Source organism: Phocoena phocoena, chromosome 8 (genome assembly GCF_963924675.1).
Source record: "Phocoena phocoena chromosome 8, mPhoPho1.1, whole genome shotgun sequence".
NCBI lineage: Eukaryota > Metazoa > Chordata > Mammalia > Artiodactyla > Phocoenidae > Phocoena > Phocoena phocoena.
The window spans coordinates 22,613,917-22,631,555 of record NC_089226.1 but is presented as its reverse complement, the minus strand read 5'-3'; positions in this window follow the sequence as shown (position 1 = coordinate 22,631,555).

The following is a 17,639-nucleotide window of genomic DNA, read 5'->3' as shown; positions in this document are numbered from 1 at the left end:
TTAAACATGGGAACTCAGCTGGGATGTTGAGCTTCTTTGGTATACAACAACAAATAAAATGAAGTATAAAATACATGAACTACACACGTGCATTTGAAGAAGAGAAAGCAGAGTGTTCATAAAAGTAGAGAAACATATGCGTTATTTTAGATTGCTCTGGGAAACCCCCTAGGGCAAGGGTTGACAAACTTTTTCTGTAAAGGATGGGATAGTAAATAATCCAGGGCTTTGAGAATCGTATGGTCTCTATAAACCACTCACCTCTGCCCTTACGGTGTAAAAGCAGCCACAGAAAACATACAAGTGAACGGGTGTGGCTGTATACCAATGAAACTTTTATTTTACAGAAAGGGGCAGCAGGCCCGATTTGGCCTGTGGGCCATAGTTTGCTGATTCCTGCCCTAGAGGGAGAAAAACAGGCATGTTAAGCAGTAATTCCTGATATATGTTAACGTAAGAAATAATAATTATATTTTAGTTGGCATTCAAAGAAAATCCGTTATTGATGGCCTTGGAAAGATTTGTGAGACAGTCATATGAAAGCATCTTAATCCACTTATGTTTTTTGCCTGGTCACACCCATTATTTATTAGAGATATTTCTTGTGTTTAACCACCCAAAAAAAGCATTGTGTAAAAAGATGTTGTAATAATTATTGGAGTTTTTTCATGACCTTTCTATTTCTACTGATAAATGGGAATCCTTACCTGCCTTTTGTTTTTTTAAGGGCCTAATGGACCAAAAATTCTGTTGTGTTTTGAAAATTAGCATATAATTAGCCATAAAATATTGTAAAGACTGCATTTATCAGTTACATTTTTCTGCTAGTTTTTGATTTCTAAAACATGACAGATCAAAAATGGTTTTAAAGTAGATCAATATATTGTAAGTTTACATACTGTAACTTTATTCTGTAAAATTAAAAATTGTGACTAGTGTAATTGTGAGTGCACTTGCTGTATTGTGACTCTCTTTATAGGAAACAAAGTGTATCCCTGCTTTCTCTGTCCAAACCTTTAGTATAGATTTTTTTAAGACACTTTAGGACTGTCCTTGGTGAATGATATTCTTAACATTATCCTGTGTGATTTTAAATTCATTGGAGTACACACCACTGAGCATGTTCATTCACAGTGCTTCACAAATTGTGTTAACATCGTAATATCATTTCCACCGGAACAGTAAAGTTTTGAACATTGCCATCCACTTAAGTAATTATACTTTCTTTTAGGATTGGAATATAACTCTAGCTTTTAACAGGTGTTTACTGTTTTAAATGGTTACTTTTTTTTCTTTAATGCCTTCTGTTCACCTGCTTTTTGCTTCCATTATAATAACACTTTCGTGTGTTGGAAGCAGCTTTTCCCCTAAGGTCTTTAGTCTTTAAAGGATTTAAAAACAATTTAAGGTTTTGACCACTTGACAATTGGGCAGTGTAAAAAAAAAAAAGTCTGTGCATGTTTCAATTCAATTTTATAGAATGTGTAAAATTTTTTAAACCATGTATCCAATTTGCCAATTTTCTGTCCAGATATTTCAGGTGAATAACAAATTATTCATTAAAGCTTTTGACCCCTTTCTTGAAGCAGCTTGTGCCTCAAGCGAAAAAGACATTGAAGAGCAATGGTTTGTTTTTATAAAGAATATGTTTTAGATTTCCTAAAGTTTTTGGAAATTATAAACATCCCAGCTAATACACACATGCACACTTCCGCAGAGATGTGGACACGGCATTGCCAGTGAACCCAGTTACTGATTTTATCTTTTCCTTCTAGGTTTTCTCCTCCCAAACCAGAGTTGTTTGCTGAGCGTAGAAGTTCCAATTTGATCCTTCAAACTTTTCTTATAAGAAAATAAGACAAAGAATATGTTTAGAGCAACTGTCTGATAAACTGATGTGATTCTATTTATCCTATGCCTGTTCTGTGTGTTTGTGTAATGGGATTTTTACAACTCCAAAAAGCGGTATTTTAGACCTACTGGAAATCCGAATAAAAACAGCTATGTGATTCTGCCACTGAGAAAAAACATTAAAAAATTCACTTTTCTTATGGTGGTTTGTTTTTGTTTCATGAAAAACTGGACATGCAGCAGCACAGACACCATATAAGTAAAAGCGTCCTTCCCTAGTCCCACGGCCGTCCTCTCTGCGTTCAGTGGCTAGTGACACAGGCGTCCTCTGTAGGACAAGCACACATTCAGTATCAATGGTTATGTTAGAACCGTAATTAATTCATATGAAAATCGAAATTAAATGCCAAAGACAGTCCTACCTTACGGTTCTAATCATTTCCATCAGTGAGTCTTTGTTGTATAGATCTTTCTAGTTTCTGCATCTCTCCTTGCATGAATCAAGTTCAGTATCTTACTAATGCTGCCCCCAATAGGTTCACTTCGTTTCTTTTGTGACCTCCTAGGAATTTTCCATTTCAGATATGGTCACAATTCTGAAATGATCTCACGATCTGCATGCTTTAACATACTCATGTCCTGTGTCAGTGTATAAGAAACCATTTTATTTCAGATAACAGATCTCTTTCCCCCGATGCTTTTCAGACTTTTGCTTTTCTTACTATTTTTTTTCCTAAAGTTGCTATTTGCCATAGTTGGGTATTCTCTTTTTTCCCATTTAAACTGTTTAACTGGGGTCTTATGCATCTAGGTAACTTATTTCAGCTTTGTCTGCAGATTTGATTATTGATGTTCAGCTGTGGTTGGCAGGGAACTCAGCAGATCCACAAGAAGTATTAGGTGGGAGAATCTGAGCTCAGAATCTCGGAGAATATGAGATTAGGCTACAGTGCTGACTAGAGCTAATAATTTCTCCCCCACCTAGTAAGTACCTTTGTCTAAAGAGGAAGGATTCATACACATTGATGAATCAAGTAACGTTTGGGAAGAGGAGACTGTAAAAAGCAACTGCAATGGTGAATTTATTCAAAACAAAACAAAATGCTTCTAGTTGGGCCTCTCATTAGTTAAAGTATGTACTTTATAGCATTTATGCCCTCAGTCTTTGATGCTGTTTTTGAGTTAATGATGTTCATTTGGTGTTTTAAGGCTTTTATAAGGATTTTTTTTAGTCTTTCAACAAAGGTTTTCTTTTAAGACCTTTAAAGGAACCTTTTAAAAAAATGTATTTCTCTCTACATGCAACCATCAACCTGGGCATTAAGAATACAGCCTCTGGAGGCTTGATCCCACTGCACACATCCTACAGGCAGAGACAGGCAAGTTACGGAGGTAATAATGGCCCAAACCCTAGGTTTGTTAAGACTAAATGAGTCAACCCTCTGAACAGGTAGATCCATAGTGTGCATTTAATAAATTACAGTCATTGTTAGGTGAATGCGAGGTGCTTATACATAGTCGTTTTCAGATGTTTTCATGAGAGCCTTCCTATCTATACGTTACGTTGCAGAGGAGCTGGATTTTAGCCATCAGTGTAATATATATTCCATGCCCACATGCCTTTCAGGAGTGACATTTTCAAGAGTTCTTGGCACCCCATGTCCTTGCTACCCCTGTCGTTAGGCCCTTCTTGGCTTAAGGGTTTTGTATAATATCTTAATGGGGAAATAAATGGAATAACAAAAATAACAATGATAAGACAGAAGTCAACCTTTCTAGAAGCTCACAGTTCAGTAGGCTGTGGGCTGCATGACTGACCCCGCTCTGAGCTCCAGTTTTGCTCCTGAAGATGACACTCAGCAGACGTGTGTGCACCCCTCTCCTCTGACCTGAGTGGAAGGGGATGTTGGTCCCTCACTATCAGCATCTGCAAAGCCAGTCTGGACAGAGAAGCCGGTGCTCTGTGGTCTCAGGTGGATGCTGCACATTTCCAGGGAGGTGTCAGATGAAATTGGGTGATTGTTTTCAACTTATTTCCTCCTGGTTTATAACTAACTGCTGCTCTTAAAGTTGGAGAGATAGGGCTGGTGGGGAGACCACTCACATGTGAAGGTTTTAGATTAACTATGGATAAGTTAAACTAAAATCCCATGAAATAGGCATGATCCCTATTTTAGAAATGAGAAGACTGACTTTAAAGCACTTGCTCAAAGGCAAATGCCTCTCTGCATGCTTCCAAAATCCTTTTTTCTTTTTACTCTGCTGGAAGACAGTAATAGGAATGGGCCCATGATCATCCTTGGTGTGTATTTTATTAGAATTTGGGTCTGATCTGAGGAACGATCACCAGTGGCACTGTAGGTGCACATTCTTAAACATGCTGACTTACCTGGGGGCAGGGCAAGACCCAGAAAACTGAACTAGAACTTTTGCTCCTCTGCTTCACTAGACCCCCCCGACCCCGGCCACCTTCCACGCTCGTTCGTGTAGCTTAATGACAAAGATGGCTCTTGCGTGGGAAGGAAGTTTACCCAGAGACCTGCCTGTCCGGAGGTCTGTGAGGACAGCCCTGGCCCAGGACCCAAGCTAGCTGCCAGGCTCAGCGCACAGACCTGCAGCCTCTCCAACGAGCAAGACTAATGGGTTCTGTGGTGGAAGGAAGCTGTTTTACAGTCTGGACCCCTGTCTTCACTCCTTGGTGCTCTTTGTGGGCCTCGAGAGTAAAAGGCAGTACATTCATTTCTAATGTTTCCAGTTGTGCACAGAGCCCTTCGCGGGTGTCTTTTGAGAAGCCCCATTTAGCTTTCAGACTCCTGACAATGCCCTCTGCACACACAGCACCTTTTATGTGAGGCAGCTGCCATTTGCATTTCCCATGCTTTCTCTTTGCACAAATTCAGCATGAGATTAGAAACAGAAAAGTTTAATTAGGTGGTTGAACAAATTCCCTCCCCAGGTCCCCAGGAGAGCCAGATGAGGGACAGAATACTGAAAGAAGGGGAAATAAAATATTGCTATGCACTTCCGGTCTGCCCGACCCCTGGCCTCCCGCGCTCTGGTCCCGAGGCCGGAGCGGCTAGGCTCAAGAGCACAGGGCGCCCTCCACCCTCGGGCCGCTGGCACCAGACACTCGAGTCCCGGGCACAGGCTTTGTCACCACCTCAGCCTTCAAAGCTCTCCGCTCCCCCTCCACTCTCCAAAGATGTAATTATCATTCATTTCAATAATTGTTTCAAATACGCATATGAAAAGAGTAAGGGAGATGGCAAATACAATTTTGTAAGTACATGAAATGCCATTCAATAAACTCCAGAGATTTATTGGTTTGCTTTGTCTGTTACTAAATTAACGAGAGCATGACAAAGCACCTTGCACAGTTGTGAAGGCAGCACAAGTTACAATGCTGCAAATTATAAAGCGGGTGAGGCAGGAGATAGATGGGCTCCAGGTTAGACGTTTACAACTGGCCTTCTATTTACATTTCATGGGGCAGGAAAAGTGGGCTTCAGGCCGGACACTTAGAACTAGCCCCCTGCTTGCATTTCCTGACACAGGAGGTAGGTGGGCTCCAGGTCAGACATTTAAAATCAGCCTCCTGTTTGCTCTCTTGAGATAGAAGCAAGGACAGAGACAGGGTAAATAGCCAAGCTTTGTCTCTGGTAGACACCTTAAGATAACAGTCATGGCGAGAACAAAGAGGGGCAAAACCTTGTTTGAGTAAAGGATCAAAGGATCTCCGCTTCCCCCCTCCTTGGTGCAAGGGAGACACTACACATGTGCAGAAAGACTCCTTGGGGGTCAGGGAAGAGCTCCAGGCCGTGGTGACTCTTGCCTCTCTCAGACGCCTACACATCGGGATCCATCTTGGCTGAGAGGTGTGTGCGCACCTAAGGGGAGGGTCCTGAGACAAATGGGGGCGGGGGGCGTGGGGCGTGGGGCGGTGGCTCGCGGACAAAGCAAGATGACTGGCCAGAAGGGAGACGAAGACCCGAGAAGATGCCCCCTTATAAAGGAGTTAAACTTCCCAAAGGAGCCACTCTCTCTGAGTTCACCCGTGTGTCTTTCCGCATGTACTCTGCTTTTCCAATAAACTTTTTACTTTTCTCTTTACCTTCTGCCTCCTCGCCTGAATTCATTCTTGACAAGGCAGGCATGAACTAGAGATCCAGGCCCTAGCTGCTGGCCCCTGTGGTCTAGTTGTTAGGACTCCCGGTCCTGGAACTAAGATCTTGCTTCCAGCTACCACTCACTGTTACTTGCTGCAAGCTGCCGCTTACTGCTGCTTGAGTCTGAAATCACAGGGAGGGGGGTGGAGAAAAATGCACTTCCTAGTCCAAGCTTAACTTCATGGATTATGTGGAGCTCGGGCAGGCGGGGAGCTGTGGGAGGGGCGAGAGAGGGCCTGGACGAGGCCACCGGCCCAAGGGGCAGCGTGGGTGATAGGGCCACCAGTCCCAGGTTCTTACGGGCCCTGGAGCAGAGCTCTTGCCTTCACACGCCCTGCCCTCTCTTCCTGCTTCTGAGTCACCCAGAAAGGTGAGCATCCTCAGCTCTGCCCCCTCACCCTCCCCAGCCAGAGTTTGCCTGGGGACTGAGATCACCAGGTGGCCGTGGGCCTGGGGAAGGAAGAAAGAAGAGGATGGCGACTGGCTCTGAAAGATCCCCCCCATCCCTCGAACAATTTAATATACAGAATTCTGATGCCACTTCCCAGATTGGGAGTGGGAAATGCCAGGTGGTTAAAGGGAAGGTGCAGGGAACCTTTGAATCTAGCCGCAGGCTCTAGTTCTGTCGTTAAAATATATGTGCATTCAAGGATCGAGCAACCCAGCTTTAGTGGCCCGAGCAGAAGTTAGAGGGCAGTCGCCACAGCCCGCTTGCTCAGGTCCTGGGGAGCCCTGTGGGTGTGGTTCCAAAGTTGCAGCCCATCTTGCAGGTCTGTGTATTCACTTAAACAGGTAGCAGTGTCATCAGACTGCCTTGCTGAGCCTCCTTTGCTGAATGGGAGGCACAAGACAATTTCCCCTGCTCTGCCTGGGGTCAAAGTGCACCACCTCCCCAGCTACCACCGGTAAGCTCTGTCCACACGGCCCTCCCCTCCCAGAGACCCAACATTTCAGAGGCTAACTGTACGGTCCCAGGGGAAATGAAATGGTTTTGAGACACGTTGGGTCTTTTGGGTTGTAAAGCAAAAACTTGTGGTTCGCAGTAATACTGTGCCTAGGGCCTGGGGCAAAGCAGAGACGCTAACAGCACAGAGAGCTGGGTGGAGGGAACCAGCGAGAGGGAATGGTGAGAGTCCAGCCACTCTGGCCTGGGGAATAGCGGCGCTAAGTCCTGCGCGGGAAGGTGCGGGGAGGGTAGGCGTAGGCAGAGCAGCAGCTTTGGAGACACACAGACCTGGCTGCCAACCTAGTGCCCCGTTGCCACACTTACAACCCTGAGCAGGTCCTTAATCTCGAGGCGGCTCAGCTACTTCCTCTGTTAAAAAGGGGGATCTTTTTACCCACCTTCCAGAGGTGTCAGTATAATCAAATAAGAGCTAGAACCTGGGACATAATAGTGGCTGAAAGATGTGAATTCCCTTTCCAGCCAGAGCCCTGAGCCTGGCCCCAGCCTCCCTCTGCCTCCCCCACCACCCCCAAAAGCTTGCAGGGCACACATAGCAGCTCTGCAAGGTCTCCATGCCACCCTTTCCAGATCTCACTTCATCACCTCCTGCCCAGCCTCCCCACTGTGCTGGCTCAGCCTCTAGTAACCCCGCTTCCCTGGTCGGCCTCCCTATGTGGCCCTTCTCAGATCCACCCCCTCCCTGTAGCCAGACCAGAGTTAACCAGCACTTTAGAAGCCCTTGAAGCCCCATACCCGACAGGCACACACTTCCTGTGTGACGCACCCAGAACTCCTTACAATATTCAGAGCCCCCGTCACAGTGATATCCAGTGCACCTCTGTCCCCCGACACCCGCCGTGACCACTGACCCTGCAAAGTATGTACTACAAGTGCTTTCATTCCTCTGGGCTGTGTCCTGCAGGCTCCTCCACCTGGACAACCTCCCAGCAGACAGGAAAGCTTCACAAAGAAAGCAGCCTTGCACCTGGGTCCCAGAGGTCGACTGCTTTGGGGAAGCAGAAAATATAAAAGTCAGAAGAAACTGACCGGGCGGGGAGACGTGACAGAGCAACTTCCGAGGACAGAAACAGAGAGGTTCAGAGCGGCCGAAGGACTGAGTTCATGGAGAGGAGAATGGGAGGCCAGCTTGTAGACACTCAGGGTGGGGGCCTTTAAACTGAGAATGTCCAGTGGGGGGCGCGAGCCTGGTGGGATGGCGGATGCACACGCGTGGGCACAGCTTTCTTGTGGTGCTTTCCACTGACTGCCTCCAGCCGGGGCCGCACCCCCTAAACAGGTCATGCCTGGCTCCTGAAGCCATTCGTGTTTGAGGTCCCCGCAAACAGGCAATACCTGGGCCAGTAGAAGTACTGAAGATTTTTACACAGGATCACGATCTTGGGGAGAAGGATGAAACGATGGGAAGGTCGGCAATGGGGAGACTGCTGGCTGCAATTGCCTGGCCGCCTGAGGGTGGAAACAAGGCCCGTTCAGTGGGCGGGAGCTGAGGACGGCTGGACACGCCTCTGAAGCCCAATCAAACTGGGCCCTCTATGCGGGTGATGCTGACAAGGGCTTTGCCGCGTGGGCCTTCATGACAGTAAACCTGCGCCTGAGGCAGAGTAGTGACTAATGCCACACCCTAAAGTCCTGTGCTGGCCCAGAGCGGCTGCCCAGCAAATGTCAGTTCCCTGGCCTATAAATTCTCTCTAGAACATTAAGGTCTCATCGTCCCAATTCCACTTTTGCCCACAAACCTGCTCTCCACAGAGCAGCCAGAATATTCTCTCTATATATTATAAATAGAGACAGTAACTTCCCTACTGAAAACCCTCCCTAGGGCACCCTTTATCCTTAGGCTTCTGCATACCGCTCTTGACGAAAGCTACCCAGCTGCAAAATTTGAGGTCAAATGTGTAGATCTGCCTTGTCCTTCGGGTCCCATCATTCTGTGTGGCAGCCAGGTCAGACTACATCCAGTCCCCTCAATATGGCCAAGGATTTCCTGAACACCTCCAGCTTTGGGCCTGGACTTGCTCCTCCCGCACAGCACCTTCCAGAATCTGGGGGCCAGAACTGAGGCCGCTCCCGGCTGGCATGCTCTCCCATCACCTCCGGGATGGCAGGTCCCATCCTCCCTTGTCACCCGCTCCCCAGGCCACTTCTTGGACAACAAATAGCACCACGATCACCCTGGCTCTGCTCTGTGGGACTGCAGCCCCTGTACTGGCCTTCTAGCTGCTTCTATAGCTTCAAAACTAGGTACCCTCCTATCTCAGGGCCTTTTGACTTGTGCTTCCCTCTGCCTGGTTTATCCTCCAGCTACCTGCATGGATCCTTCTCTCAATTTCTACTCCAGTGTCGCCTCCCCAGGGAGGCCTTCCTGACCACCAGTAGAACTGCAACCCCGGCGCTCCCTCAGGGACATGGCCCATCTCCATTTCTGTGCAGCACTTCTCACTATGTAGCATGTTTACTACTCATCTTCCTCAGCTGGAAACAGAATTCCAGGAAGGCAAGGGCTTGATATGTTTGGTTGCTCAATACGTGTGTGATGAAGGGACAGATCACATTGCAGGCGTCACCTGGGAGGGAGCCTGGCTCTACCTGAGTGAGCACTGCTCAGGTGGTGGCTGGGACCCAGGCTGCACACACTCAGGGGTGCGGGGCTGCAGGTCCAAACTCTGAAGCCATGAGCTACTTGAGGTTGACCCCTTCCACTGCCCTGGTCTTGGGGGAACAGGAGGTCGGGGAGCTGGAGCCTCAGGGCTTGGCCAGCAGTGAGGTCAAGGGCTCTGTGCCCCGGGGTTACGATATGTATATTTGAAGGGTTTCTCACCCTTCAATGGACAAAGTTAGGACACAGCTGTGCAGTCCAGAGCTGAGCTATCATCTCCCAGCAGAGCAAGGAGGGAGGTGTCCAAGGCCTGGTCACCACACAGACGAGGGTGACATTTACCAGAGCAGAGTCATTCTCTTTTTTCTTTTTTTAATTAATTAATTATTTATTTTGGGCTGTGTTGGGTCTTCGCTGCTGTGCGCGGGTTTCCTCTAGTTGCAGCAGGCAGGGGCTACTCTTCATTGTGGTGCACGGGCTTCTCATTGCGGTGCTTTCTCTTATTGCGGAGCATGGGCTCTGGGCGCGTGGGCTTCAGTAGTTGTGGCATGTGGGCTCAGTAGTTGTGGCACATGGGCCCTAGAGCACAGGCTCAGTAGTTGTGGCACACGGGCTTAGTTGCTCCGTGGCATGTGGGATCTTCCGAGATCAGGGCTCGGACCCATGTCCCCTGCATTGGCAGGCAGATTCTTCACCACTGCCCCACCAGGGAAGCCCCAGCAGAGTCACTTTCCATCAGCTCCAGCATCCCCAGCAGGAGCCTGAAGAAAAGGGCAGCTTTTACTCCCAGGCATTGTTAGTCACCTCACACCTTGGACCAACGGGCACATGTGAGAGTGAACTTGATGACTGAGTACAAACACTCCCCCCGTGGCCATCTGTAGGCTCTAGGCCCCCTCCTGCCCTCCCAAAGCCCACTCTCCCCGCCCCCCCACTCCTGGTGGCTTCAGGACAAGGACAGAACATGGGAAAGGTAGCTGGTGGGATAAGGCACAGCAGCTGGGCTTGCTGCTTGAGCAGCTTTCCTGGAGGACGAAGTTGCAGCTTCCAATTCCACCATGAATTATCGGCGAGTGAGGCACCACTGGGCCTGGCCCTAGTGCCAGGGGAAGTGGGAGGCCAGGGACCCCTTTCAACCACTCATTCTGAGACCACTGCCTGGGGGACCCAGCGGATGATCCTAAACAGTTGTCAGATGAATGAGTTAACGAGCCGCCTTCTCTCAGGTGACCTTGTTCCCCATTGTCACGCACAAATGCTCCTCGACACTCATCCCAAATTCTTCATTTCTACCTTCAGGTCACCTTTTGGGCCAAGTGAACAGGCTCCCCAGGGTGATAGGACTAGCACTGCTGCATTAAATTAAGCCAAAAGGAACCAAAAATGGGTTCTGAGGACCAACAGACTTTATTTGTGGAGAAAAAAATGTGTTGTAAAAATCAATTTATTCTTTTATAAAAAGTACTTTCTGGGACTTCCCTGGTGGTACAGTGGTTAAGAATCTGCCTGCCAATGCAGGGGACATGGGTTCGAGCCCTGGTCCACGAAGATCCCACATGCCATGGAGCAACTAAGCCCATGTGCCACAACTACTAAGCCTGCGCTCTAGAGCCCACAAGCCACAGCTACTGACCCTGCATGCCACAACTACTGAAGTCCACATGCTCTAGGGCCCGTGAGCCACAACTACAGAGCCCACGTGCTGCAACTACTGAAGCCTGCACGCCTAGAGCCCATGCTCTGCAACAAGAGAGAAGCCACGACAATGAGAAGCCAAGACAATGAGAAGCCCGTGCACTGCAACGAAGAGTAGCCCCCACTCACCACAACTAGAGAAAGCCCACATGCAGCAACAAAGACCCAACACAGCCAAAAAAAAAGTACTTTCTATTGTTTATAGAAAGTAAAGCCCAGAGAGGTTAAACGAGTTACCCAAAATCACACAGCAGAAGATGGCAGAGTTGGAATTAGAATGAGTCTCACTTCAGGCCACAGAGGCCAGTCCACTGTGAGGACAGGAAGAGTAATGACTCACACTTGCTAACATGGGCTCCTTGGTTCAGCCACCACACCGGAAAAAGGTGGTGCCAAAGAGATGCGAGAGGTTCAGGGTGCAAGAGTTCTGTGTGTTCACGTTCCAGGGCCCCGGCTCCTCTCAGGGGCCCCTGAGGTCAGTGTTGCCCTGTGTGCAGTGAGGGTCTGCAGGTGAGGGGCTCCACCCAGACCTGCTGTCCTTGAGGAGGAGGTTGGGTAAACTGTTCCTGTCCCCTTCTTTCTCCACCACCACTCCATACCCTGGTCACCTACTTCATTTCTTTTAGTGGCCCCCTCGAAGGGACAGGCCACAGGCCACAGTCCAGCCTGGCTGTCTTCCCACGCCGTTGTGATCTGCTGGGAGTAACGCAAGACAAGGGAAGCAGCACCAGGGACAGTGGGGCTCTCAGCAGGGGGGGTCTGGCACTCCTGGGGCTAGGTGATTCTTTGAGGGACCACACTGTAGGATGTTTACCAGCATCCCTGGTCCCTCCCTGCTAGATGCCAGTATCTCACACATCCGCAGGTCCTAACAAAAAAGTCTCCAAGCATTATCAAATGTCCCCTGAGAGGCAAATCGCCCTGGTTGAGAACCAGTGGTGTAGAGAATATAAATATTGTAGGATAATGCAGAGGAAAGGGAGCGTGGTGAGTGCCCGAGGGCAAAGGAGGACAGACTCTGGCCTGGAAGAGTCCAACCGAACAGCGTAGCAGAGATAGTGACGCTCACCAAATATTCCCTGGGCTCCCCTACCTCTCCCAGGCCCCCTGGAGCTAAGAGGGGCCATGTGGCTATTTCTGACCAGTGAAATACGAACAGAAGAGACACGTGTCACACCGGGGCAGGTGGTGGGAAGCCCACATGGGGGTCCCCAGTCTCTACCCGCCTGCGACAGTGCCTAAGAAACCATGTGTTCTGCACGGTGCAGGGAAAACCAGGTGCCTGCAGAGCCGCGGGGAGCAACGTGCCCCCAGGTGCACACAGAGCAAGGGACGAGCCTCAGAGGCCTGGGCGTTGTAGGGGACCAGGCTTGAGCCCCGCCCATTCTGACTAATGGAAATGGGGACAAGAGCCTGCGGGAAGACCTGGAGGTGAGAAGCCCAGCTGTGACAGGTGAGGGCGGGCCAGGAGGGGAATGCACGGTGGTGAGCGGGCACAGTCCCATAACAGTGGCCGGAGGGGCCAGAGTGAAGTGCCGAGAGGTAAGCAACAAGGCACACTGGACGCATGTGATTTTTAAGAATCCATGCGTCTGTTGAGTAAAAGAAACCATTCACTGAAGAGTAGGAGCAGAATGACTGCGTTCATATAAAGAACATAGTAGTAAAACCTAGCTCTCCTGTTAGAATTCAAGACAGCACTTACCCTTGGAGGAGAATCTAGTAACAGAGAAGCACAAGGGTCTCAGGAGGGAAGAAATGTTCTCTTTCTGGTCTTGTGCTGATTCCACTAATGCATTCACTTTGTGAAGGTTCTTCACACTGTCCACTAAACTGCAAATGTTTTTACTTTATATTTCAGTGAAAAGTTTTTTCAATGCAGTAGCTTCAGCATTAACAAAAAGTCCCAGTTAAATGCTGATTTGTGCACGGCACTCTGCAAGGTTTTATCAAAGGAGAACCACACACACATCTTGGATTGTTTTTAAATCTGCATTTCAGGGCTGATTTATGGCTGGCATTGATTCATCTTGTGTTTTACTTAGAACGGAAACGAGTATAATCCATAACCATTTGTTCCTGCCCAAGGCTGTGGGCTAGAAGACGACACTGATTTGCGAGAATTACTCATACAGACCGAAGAGTGTTTGCTGGCCCCAGTTGAGTGAAGGGCGCCCAGCTGACCCAGACAGCCTTGAGAACATTCAGTTCTGGGGTTTAACAGGACCAGTAAACAGAACTCCTTCTCCCATTCCGGCGCCCCCCAGGTCTGTAAGTGTGGTCCTCGGTCCAGCAGCCTCACCTGTGTACTTGGGAGAGGTGCACATCTTTGGGCGCCACCCCTGACCTGAGAATCAGACACTCTGGGGGTGGGGCCAGCATCTGTGGTTTCACAAACCCTCCGGACGATAATCACGCTCATAAAGTTTAAAGTAAAAACCACTGGGTGAAATCAATTCAGAATTAAAGCAAAAGAATGAGCAGGTGAAGCCCACAAGATCACCTTTATCATTGATGAAGCTAATGCTGGGAATCTCGGCTTATGCCTAAGGCAACTGGACTCCCTAATATCGAATCTCAAATGAGACAGCCACCCCTCTCCTGTGGGAGCCCGGGCCTGCCTCAGCAGAACTAGGGCATGGAGGAGCTGACAGTCATGTGTGCTTCCTGTGGACAGAGAACAGGACTGGGTACACGGCTCCTCTCCAAACTCACTGCTCAAGCAACCTGTCCCACCTGCCTGGAAAGGAAGGAGGGGGCCGAGGGGGCCAAGAGGACGGGAGTGTTGTGCTAAAGAGTAGTGTCTGCCCACCAATGCGCTCCTAAGAGTGAATGTGGATTATTCATGACTGGAAGAGATCAGCTTTTCTCCCTTTGGATGGCTACACCCCTGTCAGCTTCGCTTGACCAGGACTGAAGTCCAGCAGTTCACAAGGGCCTGGTGGGTGTGAGCAGCTCCTGAAGAAAAGTGGCTTCTGGTTCTGAGGCTTCAAGTCCCCACCTGTCCGTCCCAGCACGCAGTGTAGACAGCAGCCTTTCTGCCCAGCGCAAAAGAGAGCCCAGGAAGAAATCCAGCCAGTTTCCTCTCCCATGGAAAGTGATAGCTAAACATGTTTCTTCAGAAGGGGTGCGACGAAAATGGTGCTTTAACTTGTCATTATCTTCATGCATTTCTTGTTACCTGAAAATAAGCGATCTTCATAACTCCCCTCTGCCTCTCAGTTGCCCAGCTATGCCATCCCATGACCTTCCTCTTTAGCACTGAAAGTAGGCTAACTCCCTTCCCTTTCCAAAGGAGGAGACTCAAAGAACAGAAAGGATCTTAGAAATCATTTAGGCCAAACACCTCATTTTCCAGCAGACGCGTCAAAGGCCCAGGGCACTGAAGTGACCTATCCAGGGTCTTAGTCATGACCCATGCCCAGGCTTGACACCCACTGGCTGAAAACCCTCAACCCTCCACAGCTCCACGAACAAGCTTATGAACTGCTCGTTATACGGCATTATCTATAATTATGTTTATATCATCGCACTATAACCAGAAGCAAGTCCTGTCCTCTTTTTTGTGTGTGTGTGTGTATGTGGTACGCAGGCCTCTCACTGCTGTGGCCTCTCCCGTTGCGGAGCACAGCCTCCGGACGCGCAGGCTCAGCGGCCATGGCTCACGGGCCCAGCCGCTCCGTGGCATGTGGGATCTTCCCGGACCGGGGCACGAACCCGCGTCCCCTGCATCGGCAGGCGGACTCTCAACCACTGCGCCACCAGGGAAGCCCATGTCCTGTCTCTTTTTTAATAGTTTCCCCCTGTATTACCAGTCCGGGCCAGACCAATCTGTGTGTGGAAGAGGTCTGTACGGTGGTAGCACATGGAAATTTGCTGTGGTGGCAGCAGCCCACGCTGTGCCTTCTTTACCTGTTGACCTTGAGCCTCAGGTTCTCTGATGGATCCGCTCAAAGGTGAAAGTAAGAACACACCTGGCATGATTGTTCAGACAGTTACCTGATCAGTGGTTCAAGGGCCCCAACCAGATGATTTCCTCAAGCGCTTCCAGTCTGTATTAATACATAACACGTAGTCTTTTGGGTGCTGCCTGTGAACCTTGGCCACAGGACACCAGCTTCTGGCTCCACTGCATCCCCAGGCCTTAGGGCTGAATGGTTCTATACCACCTGCCGCTTATAATCGAGGAGAGGCCTGGCAAACAGCAATTTGATAAGAATCACACAAAGTTGTGTGGTTATCTTTTAAGTTATAAAAATGCCTGATAAGCAAAGATTTCAAATAAATTATGAGAGCAGTTTGGGAACAAATATTTCTTGATAGTAGACAAACAGCATTATTTCTGCCAAATAAAAAGTTTATTTGCTTATGTGTCCACTTTAGAAGGGCACTGTTTCTAAAACAACCAGACCTACTTAGTGCCCTTGAAAGACATCAGGGACAGATGGAAAATTCAATATCATGTCGGCATATTTTGTGTGGTTTTTCTGAAAATCTTTAAGGGGTAACTTTGTGACTGGCAGGTGAGTACCTGTCATATAATCCAAGCACAATACATTCCTGAAGGATTTAAGAGTGACTATAAAATAGCTGACTCCTGTTGCAAATTGTCACCCAATCCTCTAAGCTTCAGTCCTCAGACATTCAAGCCACCTCAGAGCGTCAGGAATAGTGCAACCTAGTGAATTAATAATGTGGCTTCATGTCCCAGCTCTGCCACCGCACCCCTCAACCTTCTTTCTCCAAACACTGGCCAATTCCAAGCTAACACTTTGTGAAATCAGAGAAGATGAGAAACTGAGAAGGGGCAGGCAAGCCCGCTGGTCAGTAGGGCAATTCCTCTAGAATGTGATATTCACTGCCTACCATCGGTGTGCAGAATCAAGCGGAAACTAAATGCCCCAGGCTGATGTTAGAATATATTTATTGCTACATTTATATACAGTTATACAAACAGCCGAGACAGGAGAGGGAGTATTGCAACAATTTCTCCAGATGCCACAGATGTGTGCCAGGAAACAGAGCTGCATACCACTGATTTTGCTCTCAGTTCGAAGCCCAAAATAAGTCACATACATTTTTTTTAAGTGGAAAGTTCTTGGAAATTCTCTCCACATATCCCTCTTTACAAGCTAGTCATGCAGAAAACAAGTGGGTTCTCAGAAGCCTGGGCCTTCAGGCATCTGTTGCGGGGATGGTGCCTTGAAGACAGGATGCAGAGGATGCTGGCTGAGGACTGCCGGGTGCAGTGCCGAGTTCCCACGTCCTGGCCCGTCTCTCTAAGGTCTGTCCCTAGGAAAGGCAATCGAGAGGGGTGAGGAGAGAGACAGAATAGCAAGAAAGGGAAAACCAACAGTCGACTGAGGTGTGGAAAGAACCATCAACAAGAGCCCTGATTGAGGAAACATTCATCCATCGGGTTTCAGCTGAGATTATGGACTTTGGGGGATACAGACATTCAGAACATCAGGCATGTCTTAGTACGACCTTATCCTAAAGCTCGCCATGTGCGTCAGATGCCAGGGACCTGCGTGAAGACACAGAAAGTGAACAGGAAAGTTAGGCAAGAAAGAAGAAAACTGAACTTTTAAATATTACCATGATAGGGTTGAAAAGGGCACGACCCTGATCACCTTTCCAGTAACTTGTAGCCAAGACAAGAGTTTACTACTGAATTATGAAGGGGAATGGAATGTCGCCAAGGAAACACGATGACATACAAATTGCACCAAAACAAAGGTGGTTCCACAGGCTCTACACTCTGACCTCAGCCTTGCTAAAACTATTTTTGGTCTCAAAAGGAATCTAACATGGTAGATATTGCAATGTTCAGATCCAGAATCATGATGTGGATATGAGATCATGGTATAAACATACTCCCCTTCATGTCACAGTCTTATAAGCCTTTGTGACGTGAATCACAAGAGAAGTAAGCAGCCTTTGAGGCAGGTGTCCCCAAGGGATTGGTCACCTTATTTACACCAGCTCTATCTTACCCACCTCAGGCTACTTCCCCCTCAACCCCCCAACCCCAGGGTGTAGGAAAGAAGGTCATCAGATCAGGTCTAACTCAGCCTCCTAAGCTAAAATCAGCCTAGCACCTCAGAGAAATGACAAGGCCTGAAGGTTGAAAGCAAGAAGCCTGTGGGTCTGGATGCACCAGACAACCAGAGGCCTTTGGGGTTGATTCATGATTTGGATACAGCCTGACACCCGAGGCTGTAGGGTATTCTATCCCTGAAGAAACCAGCCAGCTGCAGTTCGTCCATGGCTATCCACGTAATTCCTCGCCACCATAATCTCGCGGGCCTGCCCAATCACAAGCAAGAGGGTGAGGATTCTGATGGAGAAACCCTCAGGACAG